Source organism: Mus musculus, chromosome 18 (genome assembly GCF_000001635.26).
Source record: "Mus musculus strain C57BL/6J chromosome 18, GRCm38.p6 C57BL/6J".
NCBI classification, from domain to species: Eukaryota; Metazoa; Chordata; class Mammalia; order Rodentia; family Muridae; genus Mus; species Mus musculus.
The window spans coordinates 55,968,381-55,979,792 of NC_000084.6; the positions used below are offsets into that span (position 1 = coordinate 55,968,381).

The following is an 11,412-nucleotide window of genomic DNA, read 5'->3' on the forward strand; positions in this document are numbered from 1 at the left end:
ACTGGGAAACAACACAATGATACCCTAAGTACCCAATGAGTATTTGCATGTTTAGCTTCCTAACAAATAGACTCACTGTTTTGTAGAGTATCTTCTCTAACTTCCACTCCCATGACTAACGTGAGTCACCCAGTTACTCTGTATGCTCAGCGGGGTCTGGTATTGCTGCTATTTTTCATTTTAATTATTTTTGTGACTGCATAGTGATATTTCTCTGTGGTTTTAATTTTCTTGTCCCTCATGACTAATGATGTTAAACATCTTTTTGTGGACTTATTTGTCATTCATGTCATCTCATGGGCTTGTTTGTATATCCTCTTTGTTGACATACTCTCTCATGTCTTTTGCTAATCTGATCATTTGTTTTACCATTGAGTGATTTGAATATTCTTTATATATCCTAGATAATATTCCTTTGAGTGATTTGCAAATAGCTTCTCCTAGTTTATTTTTAAGTTTTTTTAATAAGACCTTTCAAAGAGAAAACCATTAGAGTTGAAGAAGTTTGACTTATCAATTTTTCTTTTACAAATCATCTTTTGTTTTTAAGACTAAGGATATTTTATCTAGCTCTATATCCTAAGTGTTTTCCTGCTTTTTACTGAAATGTTTTGTAATTTGATATTTAACATTGATGGAAATTATATTAGGCCAATGCTTCTTAGCTCTCTCTGGTGTAAGATCATCAGCCCCCACCCAGCAGCACATGTTGAGAATGTCTTTCCTCTATAAAACTGTGTTTGAATTCTACACTGTGAACCAGCCACAAACCAACTGAGCAGGGGGCTTAGAGGTTAAGAGTGTACTATTCTTACAAAAATCCTGAGTCTGGCCCCCAGAACCCACATCAGATGGCTTACAACAGCCTGAATATCCAGTACAGTGCAATGTGATATCTCCAACATACACTGGAGTGTACCTACCTGGTTTTGTACATGCACACACAAGCATGTGTGTGTGTGTGTGTGTGTGTGTGTGTGTGTGTGTGTGTGTGTGTGTGTGAGAGAGAGAGAGAGAGAGAGAGAGAGAGATGTACTTATGCCCGTGCACAAGCATACATAGATACACACAGTGGCTGGAGTAATTCTGAACAAGGATAAGGAAATCTATTATTTGGACAACACTCATGACCAAATGATGTGGGCAGACAAATACCTAGATCAATGAAGAAGAACAGAAAACACAAAAATAGACCCATAAAAATATGTGTAAATATTTCCATTTAAAATAACTGAAAGTGTGTGTGTGTGTGTGTGTGTGTGTGTGTGTGTGTGTGTGTGTGTGTGTGTTTAACCATTACTGTATGTGATGCTGGGTTGAACACGCTAGGCAACCACATAAACTGCTAGCCTGTACCCCCAATCCCTACCAATTTTAACCGTATAGGACTTTTTGGTGATGGTGGTGGGTTTTTTATTTCAGTTGTTGTTATTGTTATTGTTGTTGTTGTTGTTGTTGTTGTTTAGCCTGAAGAAACACAGTATTCTTTTCTATGACTACTAAGAGTCCTCCTGGAATTGTAGCACTAAGTTTATCAGTCTGGAGAGAGCAGACATGCTATCATGTTTAGTCTTCCAAGCCAGGAATACTGTATCTGTTTGTTTGGTTTCTCTCATCAGAGGTCTGTAGTTTTCAGACTGCAAGTTCCATCCTCCATGTTTTATTAGACTTTTCCTAGTTCCTCCTTTGGTGTGATAGTTAATTACGTTGCACTTTAAAGTAGGACTCCTAAATTTTTGAAGAATTATCCAAATTTGCTGTCATCTTTCTGAGAACACTCAACTTGTTCTTGTTTCTGATTCTATGGTCCTGTCAACATTCACTATCACCAGAAAAATTCTGACTTTGCCTGGGTTTAACATCTTCCTAAAGCCTGAAATCAACACCAAGGTAAGAGGTTTAGTGTGGAGAGACCACTAAGTGGAAAGTCAAAAGCTGTTCAGAGTCACATAAGTGTTGAAGCATCAGAAGGTTCAAGGACTATCCACTGAGAGCTGACAAGGATTAGAAGAAGCAGGAAGAGGAGGAGGAGGAGCAGACACTGGGAACAGTGAAAGGAAAGGAAGACAGCAGAGTGACAGAGACCCTGCTCTGTAGAATTAATCGCCTCCCAAAAGGCAAAAGGTCCTTTCTCCGGATACACTTCCTTTCTCAGGATGTGGCCCTTTAGAACTTTGAGAAATGAATTCTGAAAGAAAGGAATTTACTCCATAAGACTTGAAAATCTGACACTGACTGGAACTACACACACACACACACACACACACACACACACACACACATGTGCACACACAATTAACTTCATAACATATTCCCTGTGCTTTCTTCTGTAATATATTCCCTAAGTATGCAGCTTTTTGCATTTCAGTTTTTAGAGTAAGGAATTTGACCCACTTTGAATTGATCTTCATACGTGATAAAATAATGAATCAAATTACATTTATTACATGTGGATATCAGTATTTTACCAGCAGCATATGGTGGACAGGATATCATTTTTTTCTATAAATGTTTTTGGCAACTTTGTCAGAAATTAGGTTACCATCAGTGTGTACTTTTTTCTTTTTTTAGATCCTCTCTTCTGCTCCATTGGAGGACATGTCTGTCTCTGCGTCAGTACTATTGTATCTGTCAGTATATCTCTGCACTATAATGTTGGGTGAAGGATTGTGATATCTCAAGTGTTCTTTATGCTAATGAATGCCTTGGTTATTCTCTCTGATACACATGCATGCATGTGTGTGTTATAAGGAGAATGCAATAAAACATATGTGATATGTATTTAAAAAGGTAGCTATAGGAGGATACCAAAGGGTGTGAGAGGGGGTCAGGAGAGTGGGAGAGAAGGCAGGAGGAGAATTTGTTGCTTTATTAATTATTTTATTTACATTCCAAATGTTGTCTCCTTTCCTGGTCGGCCCTCCACAAGTTCTTCACCCCATTCCCCATCCTCTTTGCTTCTGAGAGGGTGCTCACCCACCCATCCACTCCCAGCCCATGAATGTTCTTTGGTTGGTGACTTAGCCTCTGGGAGTACTGAACGGTCTGGGTTAGTTGGCACTATTGTTCTTCCTATGGGGTTGCAATTGCCTTCTGCTCCTTCAGTCCTTCTCCTAACTAAGAAAATACCACTCTGATTTATTTTATAGTCTTTTAGTTAATCCGTGATGTTTTCTCTTTACTATCAGATTCCCTTTTGAATCAGACCTAAGATTGAGAAAACACAAGAAGCCCAGGATCTGTGTGATAAAGATCCATCCAAACTATAGTGAGATATTGATACTCCTTTTGTGGATGATAGTGTTGTCACACCTGTGAGAGTCTTGCACAGCCAACATGGGACCTCCTATGCTTGCTCCCCTCAAGTCCCAGATTCCCCAGTTATTAACATCATGAATAGGTACAATACCTTCACCACTGATAAGGCAGCACGAGAATATCATTTCCTGGGTTCCACAGCTTGCATTACAATTTTCTCCTTGTGTTGTACGTAGTCTATGGGTTTTGCTAAATAAGTAAAGACTTTAATCCACTATTAGAGTATTATGCAGAATAGATTTTAAAAGAAAGTCTTTAAGAGGCACTTACGCAAAGTACTTTGTTCTACTTTAATCCTCATGGTTTATATGATGATCCCTGCATTGGTTTTGTGAATCTAATGTAAAGAATTGTACAGTCTACACTTAACACACGTTTATATGTGGTTGCCATAGCAATACATGTAAATGTTTTTTTTTCATATGAGAAATTTAACAATAATTGTTGCAATCAGTGTTTTGTTGCTGTAAAGAGACAGCAAGACCATAGCAACTCTCATAAAGAAAAGCATTGAGGCTCTCTGCTCCTCCCTGTTCCAGAGACAGCCGCATCTTCTTGTGCAGTGCCAGCCTCATCCCATAGACAAAATGGTGAAGGTTCGTGTGAACGGATTTGCCCATATTGGGTGCCCGGTTACCAGGCCTGACGTCTGCTCTCCACATGGCAAAGTGGAGATTGTTGCCATCAGCGACCCCTTCATTGACCTTAACTACATGGTCTACATGTTCCAGTCTGACTCCACCCATGGCAAATTCAATGGCACAGTCAAGGCCGAGAATGGGAAGCTTGTCATCAACGGGAAGCCCATCACCATCTTCCAGGAGTGAGATCCCGCTAATATCAAATGGGGTGAGGCCGGTGTTGAGTATGTCGTGGAGTCTACTGGCGTCTTCACCACCATGGAGAAGTCTGGGGCCCACTTGAAGAGTGGAGCCAAAAGGGTAATCATCTCTGCCCCTTCTGCCGATGCCCCCATGTTTTTGATGGGTGTGAACCACGAGAAATATGACAACTCACTCAAGATTGTCAGCAATGCATCCTGCACCACCAACTGGTTAGACCCCTGGCCAAGGTCATCCATGACAACTTTGGCATTGTGGAAGGGCTCATGACTACCGTTCATGCCATCACTGCCACTCAGAAGATTGTGGGTGCCCCTCTGGAAAGCTGTGGCGTGATGGCCGTGGGGCTGCTCAGAACATCATCCCTGCATCCACTGGTGCTGCCAAGTCTTTGGGCAAGGTCATCCCAGAGTTGAACAGGAAGCTCACTGACATGGCCTTCCGTGTTCCTACCCCCAATGTATCCGTAGTAGATCTGACATGCTGCCTGGAGAAACTTGCCAAGTATAACGACATCAAGAAGGTGGTGAAGCAGGCATCTGAGGGCCCACTGAAAGGCATCCTGGGCTACACTGAGGGCCCGGTTGTCTCCTGCAACTTCAACAGCAACTCCCACTCTTCCACCTTCAATGCCAGGGCTGGTATTGCTCTCAATAACAACTTTGTCAAGCTCATTTCCTGGTATGACAATGAATACGGCTATAGCAACAGGGTGGTGGACCTCATGGCCTACATGGCCTCCAAGGAGTAAGAAACCCTGGACCATGACCCCAGCAAGGACACTGAGAGCAAGAGAGAGTCCCTCAGTTTCTGAGGAGTCCCTGTCCCAAGTCAGCCCCCAACACTGAGCATCTCCCTCACAATTTCCACCCCAGATGCCCATATTAACTGGAGGGGCCTAGGGAGCCCTCCCTACTCTCTTGAATACCATCAATAAAGTTCGCTGCACACACACACACACAAAAGCATTGAATTGAGGCTTACAACTTCAGAGGTTTAGTTTACTGTCATCATACTAGGGAGCATGGTAGAATACAGGCAGGCATGATGCTGGACAAGTATTTGAAAATTCTACATCCAGATCTGCAGGCAGCAGGAAGACAAACACTATGGTTTTGGAATGGGCTTTTTGAAGCCTCCAAGCTCATCCGTAGTGACACACTTCCTCCAACAAGGCCGCACCTACTAATCCTTTCAGATAGTGCCACTCCCTATTCAAATTATTACCACAATAATTTTAAGTGTTCTCCCATGATAAAGGGTTACTCTTTGAACCAACTAACAGTACTCATGCAAATAAAGTCATATAAGCCCTAAAAGTTAAAAGCACTCTCTCACAGTCATATTGGTAATATTTTACCTAATTATACATGAAGGTTACAGAAAGCACATAACTAAGTATTATTCTTTGTATAGTCTCAGTACAATAACTGTTTCAATGAAAAGTTTTGAAAGTGTATAGAGAAGTATGCTAAGTAGATTCTATTTCCGTATAAGCAGGCCACTGGCTAAGTCCTTGAGAGAATTCAAATAGGCCTATGGTAAATTTAGAATTAGATATAATGTGTTGGTAATCAATGCTGTTAATTACACATTTCATAAAGTATCTCAGATATTATCATCTATGGACTAAATTTTGTTTTACTATTTGGAATGGGGAATATTTATACTAGTATAATATTATGTTGGCTTTAGACACAATGCCATGAACACAAACAATGTTATTCCTCCCTGAACTGGCCAGCTACAGAAATAAAACAATAATATATTTTACTAAGTGCCTATTATGTGTGTAACACTATATATATCAGTAGATATGTATTCATATACCCAAAGATCCTTTATTCTAATTAGGCTGGAAAGACATGCAATTCGTAGGTATTTGTGATGGGAAGACAGGATGAAAGGTCAGTATTAGGAGGTCAAGAAGATCTCCTTGGTAACGAACAATATCAGTGTCAAGTGGTAAGTGAAGTTCTTCAGGATGGGCAAAGAAACTATCTGAGGCATTGGCAACAGTGTGCATAAAAGATTTTAGACAGAAAATCTTGAAAATTGTTGAAATGCACATGGGGACAGAAATGCACTTATTTCGAAGGGAAAATCTGCATGATGTTTTATTTTTTGAAACCTGCAAAGAGGAGAGAGAAGTACAGGAAGCGTCCTAGGGAGGTAAGTGACCAAGGAGAGTAGTGAGTCAATAAGAAGCAGCCAGATAGGATGAAAATGCATTGTATTTATGTATGGAATTATCAAAGCATAATGAAAATGTGTTATAAAAGATCAACCATGGACCATAGAGGGAGGGGAGGAAAGAAGATTCAGATGCTGTCATTAATGAAAGTGAAGGTTGCCAGAGTGAGCCTGTGAAGGCAAAGGAATACATTTGGCTTTGAACAAGCTTGCTGATGTGCAAACACCTAACAGAGAACTAGCAGTCAGATCAGCTCACTTTGCATCTTAGCAGAGATTTCTCTGGTAATATTTATTTTTAAATAGTTAGATTCTAGCCTGAATCCATGGAATCATAGGCAAGTCAAGATAATCCTTAGGGGTGTGTGTGTGTGTTTCAATAAAACTAAAATTTAGTGAAAGGTTCAGGTTACCACCAGTCCAGAGGGAACTGAGAATTCAATGTACCATACATTACTGATGCAAGAATTTTCCTCTTTTCTTTTGAAATAAATAAATAATAATAATAATAATAATAATAATAATAATACATTGAAAGCATTTCCAGTTTTCTGAGGAACCACCAGATTGACTTCCAGCGTGGTTGTACCAGCTTGCAATCCCACCAGCAGTGAAGGAGTGTTCCTCTTTCTTCACATGCTAGGCAGCATGAGTTTTTGATCTTAGCCATTCTGGTTGGTGTAATGTAGAATCTCAGGGTGGTTTTGATTTGCCTTTCTATGATGACTTAGGACTTTCAACATTTATTTAAGTGCTTCTCAGCCATTTGAGATTCTTCTGTTGTGAATTCTCTGTCTAGCTCTTTACTCTATTTTTCAATTGGGTTGTTTGGTTTTTTTTGGAGATTAATGCCTTGAGTTCTTTATATATTTTGGATATTAGTCCTCTGTCGGATATGGGGTTAGTGAAGTTTTTTCCCTCAATCTGTAGATTGCTGATTTGTCCTATTGATGGTGTCTTTTGCTTTTCAGTTTCATGAGGTCTCATAGTTCTACCTGAAGATCCAGCTATACCAATCCTGGGCATATGCCCAGAAGATGTTCTACCATATCACAAGGACACATGCTCTACCACGTTCATAGCAGCCTTATTTCTAAAAACCAGTAGGTGAAAACAACCCAGATGTACCTCAACCAAAGAATGGATACAGAAATTGTGGTTCATTCATGCAATGGAATACTGTTCAGCTATTTAAAAATGAGGAAATCATGAATTTCGCAGGAAAATGGAAAGAACTAGAAAATATCGTCCTGAGTGAGGTCACTCAGAGACAAAAGTACATACATGGTATGTACTCACTGATTAGTGGATATTAGTCATAAAGTACAGAATACCTAGGATACAACCCATAGACTGTAAGAAGTGTAAGTAGAAAGTCCCAAGTGAGAGTGCTTCAATTCCACATAGAAGGAGGAAGGAAATAATCATGGGAAGCAAAGAGAAGGAGGAACGTGAGTGGGAGAGGGGAGGGTGACAGGAAAAGGAGAACAGGATCAAGTATTGGAGTGGGGGAGACAGGAGAGAAGCCCAGAGGGCCAAGAGAATGAATGGAGAGAAGCAGCCTCAGGGAATGGGATGTGGGGGGCCCCCTAGAAAGTACCAGAGACCTGAAAGGTGAGAGACTTTAAGGACTCAATGGGGGTGACCTTAGCCAAAATGCCTAACATTGGGAAGAAGGAGGGTGGACTCAAAGACCTCACCTTCAGTAGATAGATGGGGCCTCAAGCAGAGGGGCAGGGTTACTAACCCACAGTTGAAATTTCTGACCCAAAATTTCTGTCTAAAAGAACTACAGGGGCAAAAATGGAGAAGAGACTGGAGGAAAGGTGGTCCAATGACTGGCCCAATTTGGGATCTATCTCATGGGAGGGCTTCAAGGCCTAACACTATTATTGATACTATGATGTGCTTACAGATGGGAGCCTGGCATGGCTGTACTCTGAGAGGCCCTACCAGCAGCTAACTGAGACAGAAGCATATACAAATATTGAACTGAAGTCGGGAACCCCTCTGATTGAATTAGGGGAAGGATTGAAGAAGCTGAAGGGGAGAGCAACCCCATAGGAAGACCAACAGTTTTAACTAGCTTAGACCCCAGGGAGCTCCCAGAGACCTAGCCACCAACCAGGAGCATACATGTACTAGTCCAAAGCCCCTGACACAAATATAGCAGAAGTTTGCCTGGTCAGGCCTTAGTGGGAGAAGATGCCCTTAATCCTGGAGAGACTTGAAGCCCCAGAGAAGGAGGAGATTGTGTTGGGGGTAAGTACCCTCTCAGAGGCAAGGGGGAGGAGGAATGGGATGAAGAACTGTGGGAGAGGGTGCTGGGGGGGGGGCAACGACTGAATGTAAATAAATAAAAGAAAGAAAAAAAAAAGAAAGAAAAAACAAAATTAAATGTGCAGCCAAATTTCAAAGAAAGGAAAATATTTGCCAAGACTGAAGTCGAAACGCAAAGTTCATGTGAAGACTGGAAACTAAATGTAAATTACTGCAGGGTGCTGTCACCAAGACTGGAAAAGAGGCTGACATTTAGATGATCACTGCAGAAAGGGAGATTAAACTCATGTATAACGGGCTGTTATGAGCAGAGCTTTCAGCATGAGCCTAGTGCCACCCACCACAAAAGCCAAAACTACAAATATTTACTCAACAGTTATTACCCTAAACGCCTCATAAGTAATTATAATCACAAACGTATAATGTATGCAAATGAGAACTCCCTATACAAGCTGCCAGAGGAGCCCTGAAGCTAAAGTGAGAGAGATTAGTACGCAAATAGGTCTCTCATCTTAAAAAATGTATATGTTCCCAGGACAAAAGCAACTCTACCCTTGATACTTCCATAGCTCATGGTACAGAAAACTTAAAAAATAAGAAAACCCCCTTCACTGCACACTATCCCCTCCAGATGACAAAAACTCTGGGAGGCAATACCATTCACTGTGGTGGGTTAGAAGAAGAAAATCCTGTTATTATGTTTAGGAGCAATTCAAGACTAAGTTCTTAATTGTTTCCAGAAGCTGGGCCAAGAGAACAAGGAAGGTATAGATCTTAAGGCAGCATGCAGTTAAGAGTGAGATATGCTTAATTATGCACACATGCTAACAAGAACAAAAAGTTGTGAGGAATGTAAAAATTCATTTGAAAAGTGGGGGTGTCGATATTCAAATATCTCAGAGAAAATACCTTGTGTGTAAGTAGAGAAATTAGCTTAAAAAAAACATGAGAATCTTTTCAAAGAGATGAAATAAAGTGTTCACCCATAAGGATGAGTTGACAGGAATATAAAGAGAAATGGAAGTCTGCCGTGTCATAGCATGGTCACACCACCTCCCTGCCCCACTGGTGACAGAGGTTGTATTTGTTCATCTAGTGAGAGTAAACAAATAAATAAATAAATAGAAACAGATCCAGAACTGGAAACAATAAGCATCAAGAAAAGTGAGTTTTAAAGAAATGTTTGAAATTCGGTTCAAACATTTCATCTATGCTTGAGAAATAGATGAAAGAAGGGGCTTGAGATGAAGGAACACAAGAGATTAAGTAACAAACATACAACATGTCACTTGCATGGTTTTGACAGTAGACAATAGGAGACAAGACCAATGAACCAAAAAATATAGTAATAGCAACTACTCAAAATAAAACAGATAGATAGATAGATAGATAGATAGATAGATAGATAGATAGATAGATAGATAGATAGATAGATAGATAGGTAGATAGGTAGATAGGTAGATAGGTAGATAGGTAGATAGATAGACATAACAATCTATGAGATACTATCAGTGTCTGATATGTGGGCAACCAGGAAATCATGGCTGAAAATATTCAAACATGGTGAAAAGGACACTAAATAGGAAAGGACCCTGGCAACCAAATGCTGAGCATAAAAACACAGAGAAAAGAACTATAGACAAGTGCATTATGATCGAGTTGCTAAAACCAGAGATAAAGATAAACCATTGACTGTGGCTACAGGAAGGGAGAGAACAGTGAGGTGTAAAACACTTACCCCGCACAGAAGCTCAAGATGAGAATGAGGGGTTACTTCTCTGTACAAATAATGCAAGCCCGAAGACAGAGGATTCTCCCACACTATTAACAGAAGAAGAAAAAAGGTTATCGGTCCACTTGGAATATTACCAAGTGGAAATCATGTTTCAAAATCAGAACAACATAAAGGACATTTGTTTAGGTATGTTAAAGATTCAAACCTTGTTAACGGAATATCTGTTGAAAGGAAGGTTTGAATGCTGAAGTCCTTCAGACCCAACACAATGCTGCAAGATGAAAACCTGAATGTACAAAAAAAAAAAAAAAAATGAGTTACCCCAGAAATGGAATGTATGCAATTGCAGTATTTTTTGCTTCATTGTGAGAATCCCTAGTAAGGATTGTGTACTCTAAACAAAAACAGCAGTAGTTATTGTGAAGTGTAGAGAGTGTGCGAAAGGAATGTAGCAACAGCGGTGGCACAGGCCCAAGTGTGGGGCACACACAGACTGCTGTGGTGTTCCCATATGAGGGTCTTTCTCCTTGAGCTTCTGCTGGGAATGCATTCCAGTATAAACCCAAAGCAGTTCAACGGACACAAAACCCTATAGTTATCAGTTAATCTTAGAGATAATGAATATTAACATGCATACAAAGAAGCATGAAGGGGAAACCTCTAGTGAGAAAATTAATCAATAGAAATAGATCCAGAACTGGAAACAGGAAGCATTAGGAAGACTGAGTTTTAAACAAGTGTTTAAATAAAATAAAGTCCTACCTAATGCTCAGAACTGGAGACATGAAATAATGGGTGATGGTTTGGTGAAAGAACAGTTCCCAAAAAATAAGGTGGAGAGTAAATGGAGAAGAAAACTGATATTAATATCTGGTCACTAAATATATATGAACATATGTGCACACACACATGAACTCATACACTCACAAAATACTGTGAAAGAGAGAGAAATATTAGTATGGAAAAATGAACTTAAAAAATAGAGCAAGATAGTAGTTTCAACCCAACTCTGTCAGTAAGCATGTTACGTGGCAGCGGCCATAT

General features: G+C 40.1%; 1 long non-coding RNA gene and 1 pseudogene across 1 annotated transcript in view; one reads left to right on the forward strand and one right to left on the reverse strand.

The window, feature by feature from the left end:
* Gm52332 overlaps positions 1–10,656 on the reverse strand; it is a 49,071-nt gene extending 38,415 nt beyond the window's left edge. Inside the window, exons 1-2 of the long non-coding RNA XR_003952571.1 lie at positions 10,574–10,656; positions 10,372–10,454 (exon numbers count right to left, since the gene is read on the reverse strand). This is a non-coding gene — a long non-coding RNA (predicted gene, 52332). The remainder of the gene's footprint in view (positions 1–10,371; positions 10,455–10,573) is intronic.
* On the forward strand, positions 3,888–5,114 carry Gm6944 (predicted gene 6944; annotated as a pseudogene).
* Positions 10,657–11,412: the final 756 nt, after the last annotated feature.